Source organism: Furipterus horrens, unplaced genomic scaffold (assembly GCF_987537825.1).
Source record: "Furipterus horrens unplaced genomic scaffold, mFurHor1.1.pri manual_scaffold_7, whole genome shotgun sequence".
NCBI classification, from domain to species: Eukaryota; Metazoa; Chordata; class Mammalia; order Chiroptera; family Furipteridae; genus Furipterus; species Furipterus horrens.
In genome coordinates, this window is record NW_028327177.1 from 92887336 (window position 1) to 92904748 (window position 17413).

Genomic DNA, 17413 nt, shown 5'->3' on the forward strand with positions numbered 1-17413 from the left:
CCGAGTACCTAATACAAGCTGTCTTTAAAACTTAATTTTTAAAATTAATAGAATTATCTAAAACTTTTTTTTAAAGGGATGGAGACTAGATTGAGGTAGAAAGTCTAAAGCCCAGGTGGATTTCAGATCTGCAATACAGTGGGATTTGGGTTAACATTCCATCCCACCATCATAAGCGCTCACCCGCCCAAAGCAAAGCCTTGGTGTTCCTCATTTGTAAAATCAGTTGATGATGTCTACACCTGGCAGGAATGAAGAGCACTTAGCACAGTGCCAAGGGATATAAATGACAGACTCGTGGTGGATACAAATGCACCATGAACACAGGGAGCAGAGGAAGCATATGCACTAGACTTGGCAGGGTTACCCTGGCATTCCAGCACCAGCCTTTCGTATGGTCCAATTCAGGGCAGGTGGGAATGACCTCAACACAACAGCTGTGCTCCCCGTCCTCTGACTACACTGATCACACCAGCACTGAAGTCCCTTGGGGTGGGTCAGTGCACACAGAGGGCATCCACCAGCCTGAGAGCTAAAAAGCTGTGCGCTGCTGCTCTGAATGCTCAGGTGACAATGTGCCATCCCTGTAAATGTCAAGGCCACTGCACACGAAACAGTCTTAGTAAGCTGTAGTTTTTCAACTTCTGGGGATTCTCTGAAGAGATAAGAAAATCTGGCCATTAGTCATCCCAGTTTTTCTGACCCAAGGCACTGTTTCCCCTCTTACTCAGCCATCTTACTCACCAGGCTGGGTGCCAAGTGACTGGGCCATTGTTAGCAATGAAATCAGCCCTCAGAGGGAGAGAGAGAGAGGGAGGGAAGGAAACGAGTCACCACGGAGGGAGCTCTAAAAAGTGGGCTGGGGCCATTTTAAACCTAACTAGGTTTAAAGAATGGCTTTGAACTGTGGCCGCTTGTTGGAAGTTCTTAATTTGAAGGAATCCCAATCATCTCTTATTTTGGTACTGACATACGAGAGGGGGACCCCCAAAAAACAACTTATTCATAAAATATTATGTATTTATTCTTACATGTTTAAACCTCAGTCATCTTCAAAGTACTCTCTCCATTTTCTGCAATACACCTATCAAGACAGTTTTACTCACTACTCAAAACGGTTTTGAGCTCTTCAATTTTGATGCCTTTTAGTGCTTCTGCGTTTTTTGTTTCACTTCATCTACACAGCAGAAAGTGTCCCTTTGAGGACTTTTTTCATCAGGGAGGGAAAAAATATTGCTCGGGGCAAGATTATGTGAAAAAGGAGGGTGGAGCACAGGGGTCATGCGTTTTGAGTCACAAACTACTGAACACAGAGGGTGTGGGCAGGTGTGCTCGTAAATCACCCATCATGAACTAGGAAAACATGTTGAAAGGCTTCAAAAAAATTCACTGAAGTCAAATACAGCCTCTCACAGCAAGGCCAGCTGATGCACTGATACTGATGGGTTCCTAGAGTCTCACCGAGCAGGGGAAGCCTGTACTACAATAAGCCTACCCTCCAGATTATTCCAGTTTTTTGGGAGGTTGCCCCTTGTAAATGAAGTGTTTTTTCCTGATCATTATCCATTTTCCCTAGTTATAAAATACACGTTGCAATCAATTGTGATTATATTCAAAGTGTGAGTAAAATAAAGTGAGTCTCTCCCATGACCCCATCCACACAGGTCAGGGTTGCTCCACTGTTAATGCTGACTGTGACCTTGGGCCCGCTTCAGGCTTCACTTGTCTAACATCCTTCTCAAGTCTCAACACTTCTGTGGCTCCCAAAAATCACCTGAGTTTTAGCCCTGGCTACACACTGAAACCATCTGGAAAGACTTAAAAAACAAAACAAAAGAAAGGCACTGCCCCTTCCCAAAAGAAAACAAAAATGAGCATTTATTGGGTGGCCAGGCCAGGGTGTCAGTAATTTTTTTAACTTTCCAGTTGGTTCTAAGGTGCAACCATGCAGCCAGGGTTCGAAATGACTGCTGGCAACCAGACCTCACGTGAATTTGATCACACCAAAATCCTCACCCAGGAGACCAACCCTTTCTTCAATTGCAAATGGGCCTGAGGCGAACCCCAAGAGAGGAGAACAAGGAAAGAAAAAGAAAAGCAAGTGTACCCAGGAACTCCGCTGCGTCCCAGGCTACTGGGTCAAGCCTCCTTTCTCACAGTCACAGGCGTGATGCGCCACTGTTCTCAAAGGAATGAAACTACATTCTAAGAACAAGGTCATGCTGCTATTATTCCCTTGGAATACGTATGCTACGGTGGTGAGCAGAGGGCCAGAAGGGTCCCCTTGAGAACTGCATTTCAATTTTCCTTTTTAAAGAACCACCCATTTATAATAAAATCTTACACAGAGGATTAGATGCTGCTGCAGAAGTGAGGGGCAGCAAGTCATCCACTGGAGAGGCCTTGCCCTTGGTTCCTGCCCCCTACCCCCATGACAGATCCATTTTACAGAGGGGTTAGAGAGATGAATGGTCAGGCACATTCAAAAGCAAAGGTGAGCCTTGACCACTGTGGCTCAGTTGGTTGGAGCGTCGTCCCGTAAACTGAAGTGTTGCGGGTTCAGGTTCAGTCCCGGTCAAGTGTGTGTGTGAGGCAACTGATCCATGTTTCTCTCACATCGATGTTTCTCTACCTCTCTCTCTCTCTTTCCCTTCCCTTCTAAGCATGTCTTCAGGTGAAGATAAAAAAAAAATTATCTTTTTAAAAAGCAAAGGTGTGATCAGGACCAACTCTTTTGATGACTTCCTCTAAATGCCTAGTTGATACCAGCCACTCAAGAGTAACAACTCATGAATCCAGATACCCTAGCTGCAATATTTCACAAGCAATAGGCACAAATATTACCCTATTTTACAGATGCCAAAACAAAGGCTTCAAGAGGCCAAGCTAATTGCCCAGGGCCACTGTACAGGTGAGTGGTGGGGCCCCAGGCGCACGATGAGAAAGAAAAGGGGGCTAGGGGACTAGGGAGAATCTGTCTTAGCCTCCCCATTGTATGAGCCAACCTGGAGGCTCAGGGTCAATGCTTCCAAATTCTAATATGATAAGAAAGCCCAGTGAGATGGAGGAGGTCAGACCTTCTGCAACCGAGCTCTGAGCCTCTCACTTGCTCACCAGGGAGTTTTTATACCTGGTAAGGCGTGCAGGCCATTAGCACTTCAGCCAGAGCAAAGTTCCTTGGGTAATTGCTTAAGTGGAACCTCCACCAAGCCAGAGAAACCTGAGCTACAAAACGCAGCTCAGGATCAGAACCCCAGCCTTGGAACCCATTTTTTCCCCAGAATGTTTTATGGGAGATTTCAAATAAAATTAAATGGCTACAGTTACCACACTCAAGGCTTAAGTAAAGTCAAAACTCCTTCTAGTCTGACAACCCACTCATGCACAACAAATTACCCTATTAAAAAAAATTTGTAAAGCTCAATCTATTTCTTCTAACTCACAAGGTAGAGAGGGTTTTGTGTGTCTAAATCCAGAGGACTTTCCCTCCCCTGCTCCAGGGGCCCCTCACAGCTGAGGGCTGGATGATACAGATGGTGGGCGCTCAGAGGTACCCAGTGTGCATTTTCTAGAACTCCTTGGAGCAGCCTAATGAACAATTTCCACATCAGCCTCCCTTCCTCCCCAATTTAAGGGCCCCACTCAGAGCTGCAAAATAGTCCTGACACCCCCTTTGCAGCTCCTGGAGTGTTCACGGAGAACAAGCCAATTTTTCCAAGGCATTGGGCCAACAGTGTAATCACATGCTGCATTAGCAGCTTCTGATTGTTCATCAAAACGCAGAAACCTGGCTGGGGGTTGCATGAGGGCGGGGAGGCCCCATCAGGCTTCCTATTGTAATAAATTCCTCCACACCCCACCTGTGAAACTCCATTTCCATTTATTACCAAAACTGGAGCCCTGGCTTTCTAGCTTTTTCCTGAGGCCTGGAAGCTGGCTTTTCCAGCTGATGACATCACTGGCCAGCTTCTGACAATGGCTCCGGAGAGGTTTAACTTTTCACTAATACCTAGCAAGAGCACATTCCACACGGGTGAGGTCATGTTTAGCTAATTACTAACTGGCCCCTACCCCAGCACCCAAAGCCACAGCATGATGAGATGCCACCACAGCTCTCCTAGGACACTCCCAGAGCTACAAACACCACTCACAGCAAACACGAACACCCAGGCGTCTCTGAGCAGGCAGTGGAAACTAGGGCTGCCAGATTTTGCAAATAAAATGTAGAATTAAATATGAGTTTAGATAAACAATAAATGTTTAGTGTAAATATGTCCCATTCAATGACTTGTAACATGAGAGAACTGCCTGCCATATTTGGAACTTACTTATACTAAATAGTTAAATTTGAACTTCAGATAGCCAATGAATAACTTCTTAATGTAAGTGTGTTCAAATGGCAAACACCATTTGAACAGAGAGATAGCACTTAGCATCCCTAATAGCTGGGCAAATTGACATGACTTACCTCTTGGTGTGATGCCGTTGGAAACACTTCTGACTTTTGGAAGTGAACGTGCCAAAAATGTTTAACTTGAACTTAATCATGAGCAAAGAGACAAATCTATTATAGTATATGGAACAGCCTGCACCTCGCTACTCCAAGTGTAGTCTGCAGACAGCATAGTATTGGCATTCTCTGGAAGCCTGACAGAAATCATTCTCAGGTATTCCCAAATAAAAATGTGCATTTTACCAAAAACCATTGACAAATGCAAACTGTACAGGAGGGTTATATGGGAGTGTCTACACTATTCTTTCATGCTGTCTGTAGGTTCAGGTTTCCAGTGAATTTGGGAAGGGGAAAAAATATGTTATTGCTAAAATTAAAATTTTTTAAATAAGTCAAGCATTGGGCCCCACCTGGGTGGCTCAGTCAGTTGGAGCATCGTCCCTACACCAAAAGGTTGCGGGTTCAATCCCCAGTCAAGGAACATACCTAGGTTATGGGTTCAATCCCTGGTTGGGACATGTACAGGAGGGAACCAATCCACGCTTCTCTCTCACATCAGTGTTTCTCTGTGTCTCTGTTTCTCTCTCTCTCTCCCTCTCTCCCTCTTGTTCTCTCTCTCCTTTCCTCTCTCTCTAAAAAAAATTAACATATTCCCAGGTGAGGATTCAAAAAATAATAAATCAAACATAAGTAAATAAATATAAAAAAATGTTCATTACAACTCTGGCTCTTGAGCATTTGTGTTAACATGTATTAATTTTCTTGGCAATATAAGAAAGCACACACTTTCTTCCAGAAACCAACTTTTCTACCAGGTGTGAAAACATTTAAGAAAAGTAGCAACTACTTAGGTTCAGGGAGGCTGAGAACATCTCCCATTTCATCTCCACATGTAGAGCCTGGCTTTCCAGGAAAAAGCTTTCTGGGCAAAGTTAAAATAAATCTGAAAACTTTCCAGCTTTATTTTCCAATTCAAGCTCTATACATTCCATCATTTGGCCACTAAAAGGAACGAAGTATGGATACAACATGGATGAACCTTGGAAACATTCTGCTAAATGAAAAAAGTCAGTCACAACGGACCACATGTTGTCTGATTCTACTATATGAATGTCCAGAAGCAGCAAATCCATAGAGACAGAAATAAACTAGTGGTTGCCAGGGCGTGGGGCGAGGGGAGGATGGGGAGTGACTGCTAATCAGTACAACAGGGTTTCTTTGTGGGTGATGAAAATGTTCTAAAATTATATAGTGGTGATAGCTGTCCAACTCTGTGAACACACTAAAAAGTGAACAGTTTAAAGAGGTGAATTTTACAGTGTGTGAATTATATCCCAGTAAAGCTGGGGGGTTTTGTTTGTTTTTTAAGAAAATCCTATATATTCCTCCAAGCTACAAGCTAGGAAGCATAAGGCAGTTACAGGCAGGATTAATTAAGGCAGCCAAATCTCCAAGGCCTGGGACCAGGAGGCCCGGGTTCTAGTCCAGCCACCGTTACTCCCTGTGTGACCCTGAGCACATCCTGTCCCCTCTCTCAGCCTTTATCTCCCAGTCTGTAAACTCGGGGCTGGACCAGAAAGTGTTTCAAGTTTCTCCAAGACATTCTATTAGTACCAACCACAAGTCGTTTACAATTTTACTATTTTAAAATGGCAGAACTTCCCTTAACTTAATGATAAAACTTCATTTGGTTCAACCAAGATCAAGTTTCAGGATCACAGAATTTTGTTACTTCCTTTAGTGATCTTGGGGTTTGATAACATGGCACCTCTATTCATACTTAGCATTCTGACTCAATTCGAAAGAAATAAAGATGGGGAAGAAAGGTCATTTTCAACACTGAGCAAGGACTTTTAAAGACATTATCCCCAACACACTTTCAGGATTTCCTTTGAGCAGGCAATATTATGATCCCCCATTTCAACCCCAAGTGTTAATGCTGGAGGGAAGGCCAGCCAATGACCTATGAATCTGGTAATTCTAATTTTTCACACTTAGTAAAGCTCAGGATAACAAAGGGACACAGCCCTTCACCCAGCCTCATCTCTACAAACTTATTTGTCATCTTTTGGGCAGCAGAAGCCAGACACTGCAGCCACGGTGGACAAAACTCTCTGCAGAGCCAAAGGCAACATGCTGGAAGCAATCAGTGCTGATTAGTGTTTGGGGAAATCCTTGGCCTAAGCACACTCTTTGACTCGGTTTTTCCAGTCGAAGCCATCCCAAGTCATGCAGACTTGGGCCTGGAAGGAGGAAATTCCCATTCATACCTCTTGGAGGGTGTCATCTCTTCTGCAGGAAGAAGCAGAGAGGAGAGCTCAAGTAACCCAAGGTGCTAACCCTGGGCCTCGCTTCCAGGCAGGAAGCAGGCATCCACGTAGCTGGGCTGGAACTTGACTCAACATTTTCCTAGCTTGGGAGAGAGGCCCTAGGTACTATTTATTATTAGTGAGCGGAAGAACGCTGACTGGTACGAGGCTCACTGGGAAGAAATGGAACCCGTGATCGAGGCTAAGAGGAAGGCCCTACTGGCTTACAAGGCCACGCCCACTCCCAGTACACTTCAAGCTCTACGGGCTGCCAGGAACAAAGTCCAGAAGACCGCCCGCCACTGTGCCAACACCTATTGGCTAAACCTGTGCAGAACCATCCAGGAAGCCGCCGATATAGGCAACGCACGAGGAATGTATGAGGGTATCAAGAAGGCAACAGGCCCAATCCCCTTCAAGATCGCCCCCCGTTAAGTCCAAGACAGGTGAGGTCATCACTGACCAGGAACAGCAAATGTGGCAGTGGACCGAGCACTACCTCGAGCTGTACGCAACGAGGAACACCGTAACAGACACTGCTCTTAACGCCATCCCAGACCTACCAGTCATGGAGGAGCTAGACACCCCACCTACTGCGGCAGAGCTCGGCAAAGCCATCGACCGCCTCGCTTGCGGGAAAGCACCAGGAAGCGACGGAATCCCTCCAGAAATCCTAAAGAGCGGGAAACCAGTCCTGCTACAGCCGCTCCACCATCTACTCTGTCTCTGCTGGAAGGAGGGTTACATCCCCCAAGATATGAGAGACGCCAACATTATCACCATGTACAAGAACAAAGGAGACCGCAGCGACTGCAACAACTACCGGGGCATCTCTCTCCTCAGCGTCGTCGGCAAAGTATTCGCCCGGGTCGCTCTTGCCCGCCTGCAGACCCTTGCTTCCCGCGTCTACCCAGAGTCCCAGTGTGGCTTCAGAGCTGGCCGATCAACAGTGGACATGATCTTCTCCCTACGCCAGCTGCAGGAGAAGTGTCACGAGCAGCATAAACCACTCTACCTCGCCTTTATCGACCTCACGAAGGCGTTTGATCTGGTCAGTCGAAGCGGACTCTTCAGCTTGCTACGGAAGATTGGCTGTCCACCACATCTGCTTGCTGTGGTCATGTCCTTTCACGACAACATGCACAGCACGGTGTCCTACAACCGCGCAACCTCTGAGGCCTTCCCAGTCAGCAGCGGAGTAAAGCAGGGCTGCGTCCTCGCGCCTACGCTGTTCGGAATCTTCTTCTCCATGCTCCTCCAATACGCCTTTAAGGACTGCAGCGAGGGTGTCTTCATTCACACCAGATCCGATGGCAAGCTCTACAACCTGGCCCGTCTACGAGCCAAGACCAAAGTCAAAGAGGTGCTCATCCGTGAGATGCTCTTCGCCGACGATGCAGCTTTGACATCACACTCCGAAGAGGGACTCCAGCAGCTAGTCACTTGCCTTTCCCACGCATGCAAGGAGTTCGGACTAGCCATCAGCCTGACGAAGACGAACGTTATGGCTCAAGGCACGGGGACTCCCCCATGCATCACCATCGACGGATACACCCTGGAGGTTGTCAACGACTTCACTTACCTCGGGTCCACCATCTCGAGCTCTCTGTCAGTCGACCTGGAGGTCAACCGGAGAATCGCCAGGGCAGCCACTGTTATGGCCAGACTGAACCGGCGAGCGTGGAACAATTCCAGCCTCACTGAGAAAACCAGACTGCGCATCTACCAAGCCTGCGTACTCAGCACTCTCCTCTATGGCAGCGAGACGTGGACCACCTACGCAAGGCACGAAAGGAAACTCAACAGCTTCCACATGAGGTGCCTGCGACGCGTCCTGCATGTCGCCTGGCAGGATAAGGTCCCCAACACCGAGGTGCTGAAGCGAGCTAACATGAGCAGTTTGCATGCAGTTCTTAGTGAGAGACGCCTCAGGTGGCTCGGCCATGTCAAAAGAGTGGATGCAGGCCGTATCCCCAAAGACCTCCTCTACGGCGAGCTAGCAGAAGGCCAGAGGATGACAGGGCACCCAAAACTGCGGTTCAAAGACATCTGCAAAAAGGACATGACACAATGCTCCATCAATCTCAACACATGGGAAGTTCAAGCAGACGACTGCCTAGCCTGGAGGCTCGCGGTCAGGCAAGGTACGTCACGCGCAGAGGCTGCGCGCAACGAGGAGGCGGTCCAGAAAAGATCGAGGCGGAAGCAGTGTCAACAGCAGCAACAACAGCCATCTGCCTTCACCTGTAACAAGTGCGGCAGGGATTGTCACTCCCGAGTCGGACTGCACAGCCATTCTTGGCGGTGCAGATAGACTCTCAAGAAGCTACGCCATCGTCTCTCGAGACGGACGGCTGCCGACGACGACGATGAAGCTTGGACTTGAGAAGGCTTCTCAACCAGATCAGGAGAAACACCCATATGTCCCTTCTGGACCATCAGCCTGCATCACTTCTCCAAGAACAAGCTCCACCTCCAGGGCCCAGCCTCAGCCTCCACAACTGAAAGTACTGGGGTGGAACCTCCAAAAGGAGCTGAATCACTTTCTCCTTTGAGGTCCCAGCATATGAATGGACTGAGTAAACTATAAACAGCCAGGGGCCATCGGACAGCCATACTGTATGCTCTGCTAGCCAAGCCCATCTGTGTACAGAAAGAGGGGAACAAGACAGACACCAGGGAAACAAAGGGAAACCAGAGCCACCTCCCTGGCTTTCTGCTTCCTGGTCCCATCTTCCTGAAGGCCCTGCAGGCTGCCCTAGGTCTATGAACCCATGGTAAGGATCACTGGTTGGGTCCTTTGTAGGGATCATTGTTTGTTTCCAATGCCTACCTGGTGCAGTAGGGGAGAGGTGCATGAGACAGGCCCCCCTTAAGCACAGTGGTTGGTTGAAAGCTAGGTATGTAATTCAAGGGGGCCTAATCAGTGAATCCTGGACCTTGTGTGGGAGCGACTAGAAAGTTTAGTGCTTGCCACTCTCACTTGATCCCTGTTCTGGCTGGGCTTGCTCTGGGAGGCCTAACGGGCCAGAGAAGAAGTAGCCTTTCTGCCACCATGTGGAGCCAAGAGGATATAGTAGAAATGAGGAGAAAGATCAAACCCCAGTGACCCATTTGAGCCTCAGGGTAGCTCTACTATGGGAATTTTCAGTTACCAGGCCAGTAGTCCATTCTTTTGTCTTTAAGTAGTTTCAAATGGGTTTCTACCACTTGCCACTAAAAAAACAAACAAAAAAACCTTGATAAGACCATCCTAACAAAAAATAATTTTTTCATTTAAGTTAGCTCAAGTAAGTTCTTCTGACTAGTACTTAAAAGAACGGTGCCTAATAAATTACCAGAATGATTTATCCATTCTACATAGCTAGAGTTTAAGGCATATTTTTCTCAAAATTACCCAACACTGCAAACAAGTCCATGAGATTCCCCAACTCCTACCCAGTCCTATCAGAATTGAAGACAAGTTTCATGACCATGGACAAGAGCGGAACATGGTCCTATCCCCAGCTCTCTGAGATTAATTCCCTCACAGCACCATGCGAATGCCATAAACATTCCCAGCACAAAATCACCAAGGGGTAACAATCTCAGAACAGCTTTGTGGCCTGAGGTGAAGGGATAAATCTATAGACAGTGAAGCTCCTAAAAGGTGAACAAACAAAAACTAATCAAGTGGAGCTACGGCAAATCTGAGATTCACCCAGTGTGAATAAGGAGGCTAAGTTCACTACAGCTAGTTTCCGGTCCAATCTGGAAAACCAGACTGGTATGAATCAGGAATTGTTTGGGATTTTAGAAGACTTGTTCAACCTAGGTTGCAGAAAACCCACACAAACCAAACACAGGCGGCTTTGCCAAGAATGCGAAATTGGCCTGCACCTAAGACGGTCCCTTGGAGGGCAAGAGGAAGAATAGGGTCAATTGGGAAACTGAAGAAATGAAATGGTTTGCCAAACTTGCCACAGAAAGAATCTCAAAAATGCTAAAATCCCTAACCTCTCTAATGAGTATCGGAACTCTCTAAAAAGCAAGCAATGAAGATACTCGGGCACCCAGCTGGATGAGCCCCATACAGGGCTAAATTGTAAGGCTGGGACCATCCAGCCAGCCACAGTCAAGATAGACTGCAGGCTCCTAAGGGGAGTCCACAAAGACAAGTCAAACTAGGATTTGTGAGGTAGATTTCAAAAGCAGAGCCCAAATGACCCTGCACAATCACACACTGCTTTAATCTCAGCTTGCTAAATCAAGGGCCTGGCAGATCCAAGGCTGTAGTTAAAGCTGTTTAGCTCAAGGCACATATTTAAGGCAGGTATGTCTGTTTTCCAATGGGGGTGTTATAAGGTACCTATTATTTGGAACCTAAAGAATGAAGAGGTTGGCTTAGAGCTCATGGACCTGCCCCACTGGTGATGTGAGTTGCGGGAAGAGGTTGTTCAAGAAAAACAAGAAGGCCCTGACTGGTGTGGCTCAGAGGGTTGGCTGTCGTCCTGCAAGCCAAAGAAGGTTCACCAGTTCAATTCCTAGTCAGAGCACATGCCTGGGTTGCAAGATGCAACTGATCATTGTTTCTCTCCCTCTCTTTCTCCCTCCCTTTGCCTCACACTAAAAATAAATAAAATCTTTGAAAGAAAGAAGGAAAGGAAGGAAGGAAGGAAGGAAGGAAGGAAGGAAGGAAGGAAGGAAGGAAGGAAGGAAGGAAGAAAAGGAAGGAAGAAAAGGAAGGGAGCCCTTCCAGTCCAGCCCCAGCCCCACTGAGACCTGTCACATCCTAGCCTGACAACTGTCCTTTGGCTCAAAGACTAACCTAGCAGTCCAGGGGCACTCTGCTGTCTCAGATGGATGCACACACCTGCCAATTCATCTTTCGAAATCCCTGTTAACATGTCTTCTTGTTTTATAAATGAGAATAATCCTATGGCTTTTCTTCACTGTAATATAAGCAAAATGATTCTGAATCAAGTTAAATCCTTGTCACCACACAGAGCTCCAGTCTCCAGAGTTCCTCCAAACCTGGTGCTAAGCTCAGCCACTTGCTTACTAGCTGGGTAACCTTAAATGGAGCCATGGTTTTTCTCACCTGTAAAATGGGGATTGACACCATTCCTCAGATTTTGTGTGAGGATTAACTGAGATGAGGCATAAAAACTGCCTGGTACATGGTTGGAACCCAATCACCATGTATGGTTAGCACTCAAATAATATTCTAATTAAATCTCTTTAACAATCAAACTTTTAAAAAAACAAGTATGTATCAATTTTGTCATCTTAAAAAAACCAATAAATATTTAGGGAAAAGATTTAGAGAGAAAAAATAAGATATACTTGATTCTCACATATGACTGGGATGGAGGGGGGGGTGTGTTTTAAAGAAACCACGTCTTCAGATCTAACTCCCCTCCACCCCACCCCGCCCAAATCAGGTCAAGCAGGCAAAGACTAGGAGGCTGTCCACCTGCCTTAACAAGAAGACCAACGACTCCATGGGAGTGGGATTTAAGCAGCCACCAGGTTGCTGGCCAGAGGCCAGCTCCACAGGGTAGAAGGTGACTTTTTATTCACATTCCCCTGCAGTTTCAGTGACTGTCCTATTTGCTTTTGCTCCCTGGGTCAGGGTGTACTATTATTCAACAAACACTCATCCTGCAGGAGAGTTGAAGAGGTCAGATGCTTCAGCACAGCACTGGGGGATTTACTATCCCAGCACCCCAAGAATCTGGCTTGCTTCTATGTACTTCCTCACAATGTGAGATTTTACCTCAATGCTGGGAACAGGTACTGGTGTTGAACAACTGAGGCCAAATACTGAAACTCCCCACCCACCAAAAAAAAACAAAAACAAAAAAACAGGGTACTATTCTGGGCAAAAAGTAAAATAGACAATAAAGTTACTGGCATCCTTCCAAGAGCAAACCAGAGCATTTCCAAATCCTTTGCAAGGAAAAGAACACCCAATAAGTTTCCATTTTCAGAGCCCAAGAAGGCCTGTTCTGTTCGGTCTAGGCACTGTGGTTTTTGTCACTCAGCAACTTGAATTTCCGTAGAACCAAAGTCTGGTAGGAAATGCAGTAGCTGGGAAAATAAGGTGTGGGGGTGGTAACCTAGTTTCACCCAGTCAGACTAGCCCCAGGTCAACTGTTAACCTCTGGGCATCAGTTTTCCCATCTATAAAATGGATGTCTGCATCACTGGGCCTCCCCTAGATGGCAAAGAACAAAAACCCAAGACACCATTTTTCATGAGAATTTGCTCAAAGGTAGAATCACTGTTCTATATGATTTTTTTCATCCTAATCCAGCAAAGCACAGAAATGAGTACTTCCTATGAGTCACAGGCAGTTAACCAATCAAAGCCACACGTGCCTGATTTTCAACTCCAAGGTTCTGATAATCCTTATGCAATTCTTACTTTCGGCAGTCACCAAAGGCACTTACTTACGTGGGCTGCTGGTATTACAGTATCAAATTGTTCAACAACACCTGGATTTCTTCCAGATGCTAGGTCCTGCTAAGAGCACAGCCTCACCCAAGAAGGGGCAGAAAAGGCAAAGCAGATAATTCAGGTGCTGGAATTGGGGTGGTTCACAAAGCATCAAATTTTGATTCTAAGCAGGCTTTGAACTCAATCTTCAACAATAGTCTCAAGAATTTATTACCACCATTGTTTTCATTGATTTTATTTTTATAGTTACTTGTTCTTTATGGCAAGTGATAGTGATTTTCTATTGACGATCCTGTTCTATAATTTCCTTTTGAAATAAATAAATATAGCTATACCTAGAAGCAAATTTTAAAAGCTTTTTCTCTTCAAATCATCTTTTTCCATACCATCTGATTCACCATGGCAGCAGAAGAAGTGAAATGGGTGATATAAAACAGAACTATCTTAAGACATTTATTTCCAATTCAAAATGGAGCTTTACGTTTTGTTTGTCATAAATACACATATTCTTCTCTTCCAAATGACTATAATTGCAAAGTGGAACTTGTTATGACTTTTGATGGCAGGACAATAGTTTGCTACCATCATTCTGTGGACATTTCACATGAACACACAAAACCTATCCCTCAGCCAGATCCTGTGCATGATTATGAAGAAACACAGGATCGAGTACTTTGAGCAAGGACCCATGATAGAACAACTTAGCAAAATGTTCTCACTAAGCACAGCTGGTATTCTCGTGGACAGTATCATAGATGTCGTAAGAAACTAAATCCTCCAATAGACAGATGATATTGAGGTTTGCAGTAATCAAAGAGAATTGTTATCCTGTGTCTCATTTGCCATTTGAGAAAATGCAATCAAGCATACTCACTACTATGTTATATAGTAAAATAACAATAAAGTGTCTCTTCATCTAAAAAGAAAAATAAAAAAAGAAAGCCAAAGGTCTTAGAGGCTGCTCTGGGAGGGCTGTAGCCATAAACAATACCATGGCCACTGTATAACCATTATATTGATAATCTGTGTGTACAGTGTGCTAAGAACAGAGAAGAAATGACTAATTCCATATGGGGAATTTGAACAGGACTTCTATAAGGGAAGAGGGATCTGAATTGTCTCCAGAACTCTGGGAAACATGAGTGGTCACGCAGAATGAAGACCAAGACCAAGGCATGGAGGTGTGAAGGAAGTGCCGTCAGCAATAAGGGGTCCAGGGCAGCTGATGTGAACACTGAAGCCAACACCAGTAGCCCACTGGACATGTGCTCTGTAGGCTCTTCGCAGGGTAAAAAAATTAAAGCTTCAAGACCTTAAGTGGATTTCATATCAAGGACTGAATGGCTGCCGGGAGCGCCGTATTCGGTAAGAAAGAGCATGGTAATGAGTGCTGTGGGGAGAAAAGAGGGCAGTTCCAGAGCCAGCTGTCTGCTGACCGCAATTCTGGATCAAGGCTCCAAGTTTACAGATGAAGCAAGTGAACCCCAAAGACAGAGCTGATGAAGAGCAGTTAGAATAAGAACCAGGTGTGCCTTCTCCATGTTCTTATTCCATGTTCTAGGATCAATTTTTATCTGAGCCAGGAGCACTTCAGGCCACAGATTCACTACTTTAAAAAGCACATTTGCTCTCTATGTCTTGAGTCAATTAATTAAGAGGTTTAAATTTACAGGTCCAAAACAATTAGGCCTGATGACATCACCAGTGAGAAAGGGATGGTTTAATCTGAAAGTGCCTCACTGTGGAAAGTTAATCCCAATAAAAATCTTTCCCGTGTTGCTGCCCCAGGCGAGAGCATGCTGCACCACGACAAACTTCGTGCGTGGTCAGGTTATCGATGAACACAGTGGCCTCCTCAGCCGGAGCTGTGACGAGGAGCAACTCTGATTGTCCAAGAGATTCTCGAAGTTTCCCCTTTCCTCCTAACAGGACCTTCCAATCTGGAATAACACTCAAGGCTGCTGGTTTGTCAGAAGTCCAAACCCCATAACCACGATCTTTTTTTAGTTTTTAATTGGGGAAAGTCACTGTGGCTGAGCTACATTTTCCTCTCCTTCAACACAGATCCTGGAAGGCAATCAAACCCCCTATTTCTCACACATTCATTCTTTCTTCCAACTCTTTCTCATAAAAATGGGGGGATGGGAGTACCTGTTGTTTTCATGAACCTGCCACTTTGCTCCCTCTTTAGGTGGAAATCCAACAGGTCTGCAAGACTACGGATCACAAATTAAGATACCTGGCATTTTTATAAGGCATGGATGCCACTTAAATTTGAAGTCACATTTTATTTTATATCTAAGTCTAACTTAACACTTGGTAATTACGTAGATAGCTTAAATGAAATCTCAAGCATGCTAAAACTTACATGTTTTTTTTCCCTCTTTGATCTGCCTGTGAAGTGAAGAGATAGTCTTGCTTCAAGGAGGGGACAGAGGTGATCACCCTAAGTCACAGGCCATATAATATCATAGCCAGTGACACCAGAGTTTCATAAATAAAGGGGGTTTCTAAGGAACAAATAGCAACCTAGTGCAGCAGTAATCCAGGACAAGAAGCCTCCATGAGAGCCATCCTCCCTTTCTCTTTGGTGTCGCAGATTTGGTGGCTGGGGATGCTGGACGTGTGAGCTAGGTTAAGCCAATCCCAAGAAACACCCTGGCCAGTGATTGGCTGAGGAGAGGGCAGGCTACCCCGCCTGGTCACAGTGAGCCTCAGGGCTTTTCTGAGACTTCTGGGACCAGAATCTATTAACAGTGAAAATGAAAGCCTCTGTGGTGGTGGACAGAGAAATTAAAAAGTGACTAAAGCCACAGCTGCTTTTAACAACCAAGTTAAAAAATACTGTTCTTTAAGAAAAAACACTTCTTGTGACTAGAATGTGCAAGAAATGGAACTTTCATACACTGTTGGTAGGAACAAAAAATGGGAAAATTGGAAAACTGGTTTGGCAATTTCTTAAAAACTGAAGACATATACCTACCATATGATCTAACGATTCACTAAAGAAAAAAGGAAAATATGTCCATATATAGACTTGTACAACAATGTTCATAATGGCTTTATTTGGAAGCAACCCAAATATCATCACCAGAAGAATGTATAAATAAGTTATGGTAAATCCATACAACGAAATACTGCTCAACACTAAAAAAGAAATGAAATGTTGATTCATGCAATAAGAAGGGTGACTCTCACAATAATTATGCTGAGTAAAAGAAAACAAACAAACCGAAAAAGAGAACATACTGTATGGTACCAATTATATAAAATTCTAATAAATGCAAACTGACCTATTGTGACATAAAGCAGATCAATGACTGGGGACGGAGTGGGTAGGGAAGGATGAGAGGGAGAAATGACAGGCACAAAGAAACTTTTGGGGCTGGATGAGTATATTCACTATCTTGGTTATGGTAATGATTTCCCAATGTTTGCATATATGAATGAATGTATGATAGATGTATATAACAAAACCTATCAAACTGTGCAGTATTTTTTTAATCATTCGGACAGTCACCTTCTTTCAGAGCAAAATAAGGGAAACACAGCACATTACTAATACTTAGAAGTTAAGACTTTGCCCTCAGTTCAGTGGATACAATTACTTTTATCCTTTTTTAAAATATCAGTATATATTGCAAAATGATACCCACAATAAACGTAGGTAACATCTGTCATCATACACAGGGACAACATTTTTTTTCTGGTTATAACTTTTAAGATGCAATACAGCACTCTCTTAGCAACTTTTAAATACACAATGCAATGTTATTAACTATAGTCACCATGCTGTATATTCCAACCCCATGTCTTATTTATCTTATAACTGGAAGTTTGTGCCTTTTGATCCTCTTACTCATGTTGTCCACCGTCCACCTCCTGACTCTGGCAACTACCAATTGCATTCATTCATCAATGAGTGGTTATTGTAAACAATCCATGTTCTAGTTATTGTAAACAATACTGCAATAAACATGAGGGTGGCTTTGGCCAGTGTGGCTCAGTTGGTTGGGTATTATCCCATAAAGTGAAAGATTGTGGGTTCAACTCCTAGTCAGGGCACATGCCTGGTTTGCAGGTTGGGTCCCCAGTCGGGGTGTGTGCAGGAAGCAGCCGATGGATGTTTCTCTCCCTCTCTTACTCTCTCACTTCCCCTCTCTCTGGAGTCAATTTTTTTTAAAAATGAGGGTGCAGGCTATTTCAAGTT

At 44.9% G+C, this 17413-nt stretch overlaps 1 protein-coding gene and 1 pseudogene across 5 annotated transcripts in view; one reads left to right on the forward strand and one right to left on the reverse strand.

The window, feature by feature from the left end:
• The window catches only part of FLNB (filamin B), a 142132-nt gene that overhangs the window by 105750 nt on the left and 18969 nt on the right, over window positions 1-17413 (reverse strand). The window lies entirely within an intron of this gene.
• On the forward strand, window positions 13603-13995 carry LOC150004797 (large ribosomal subunit protein mL42-like; annotated as a pseudogene).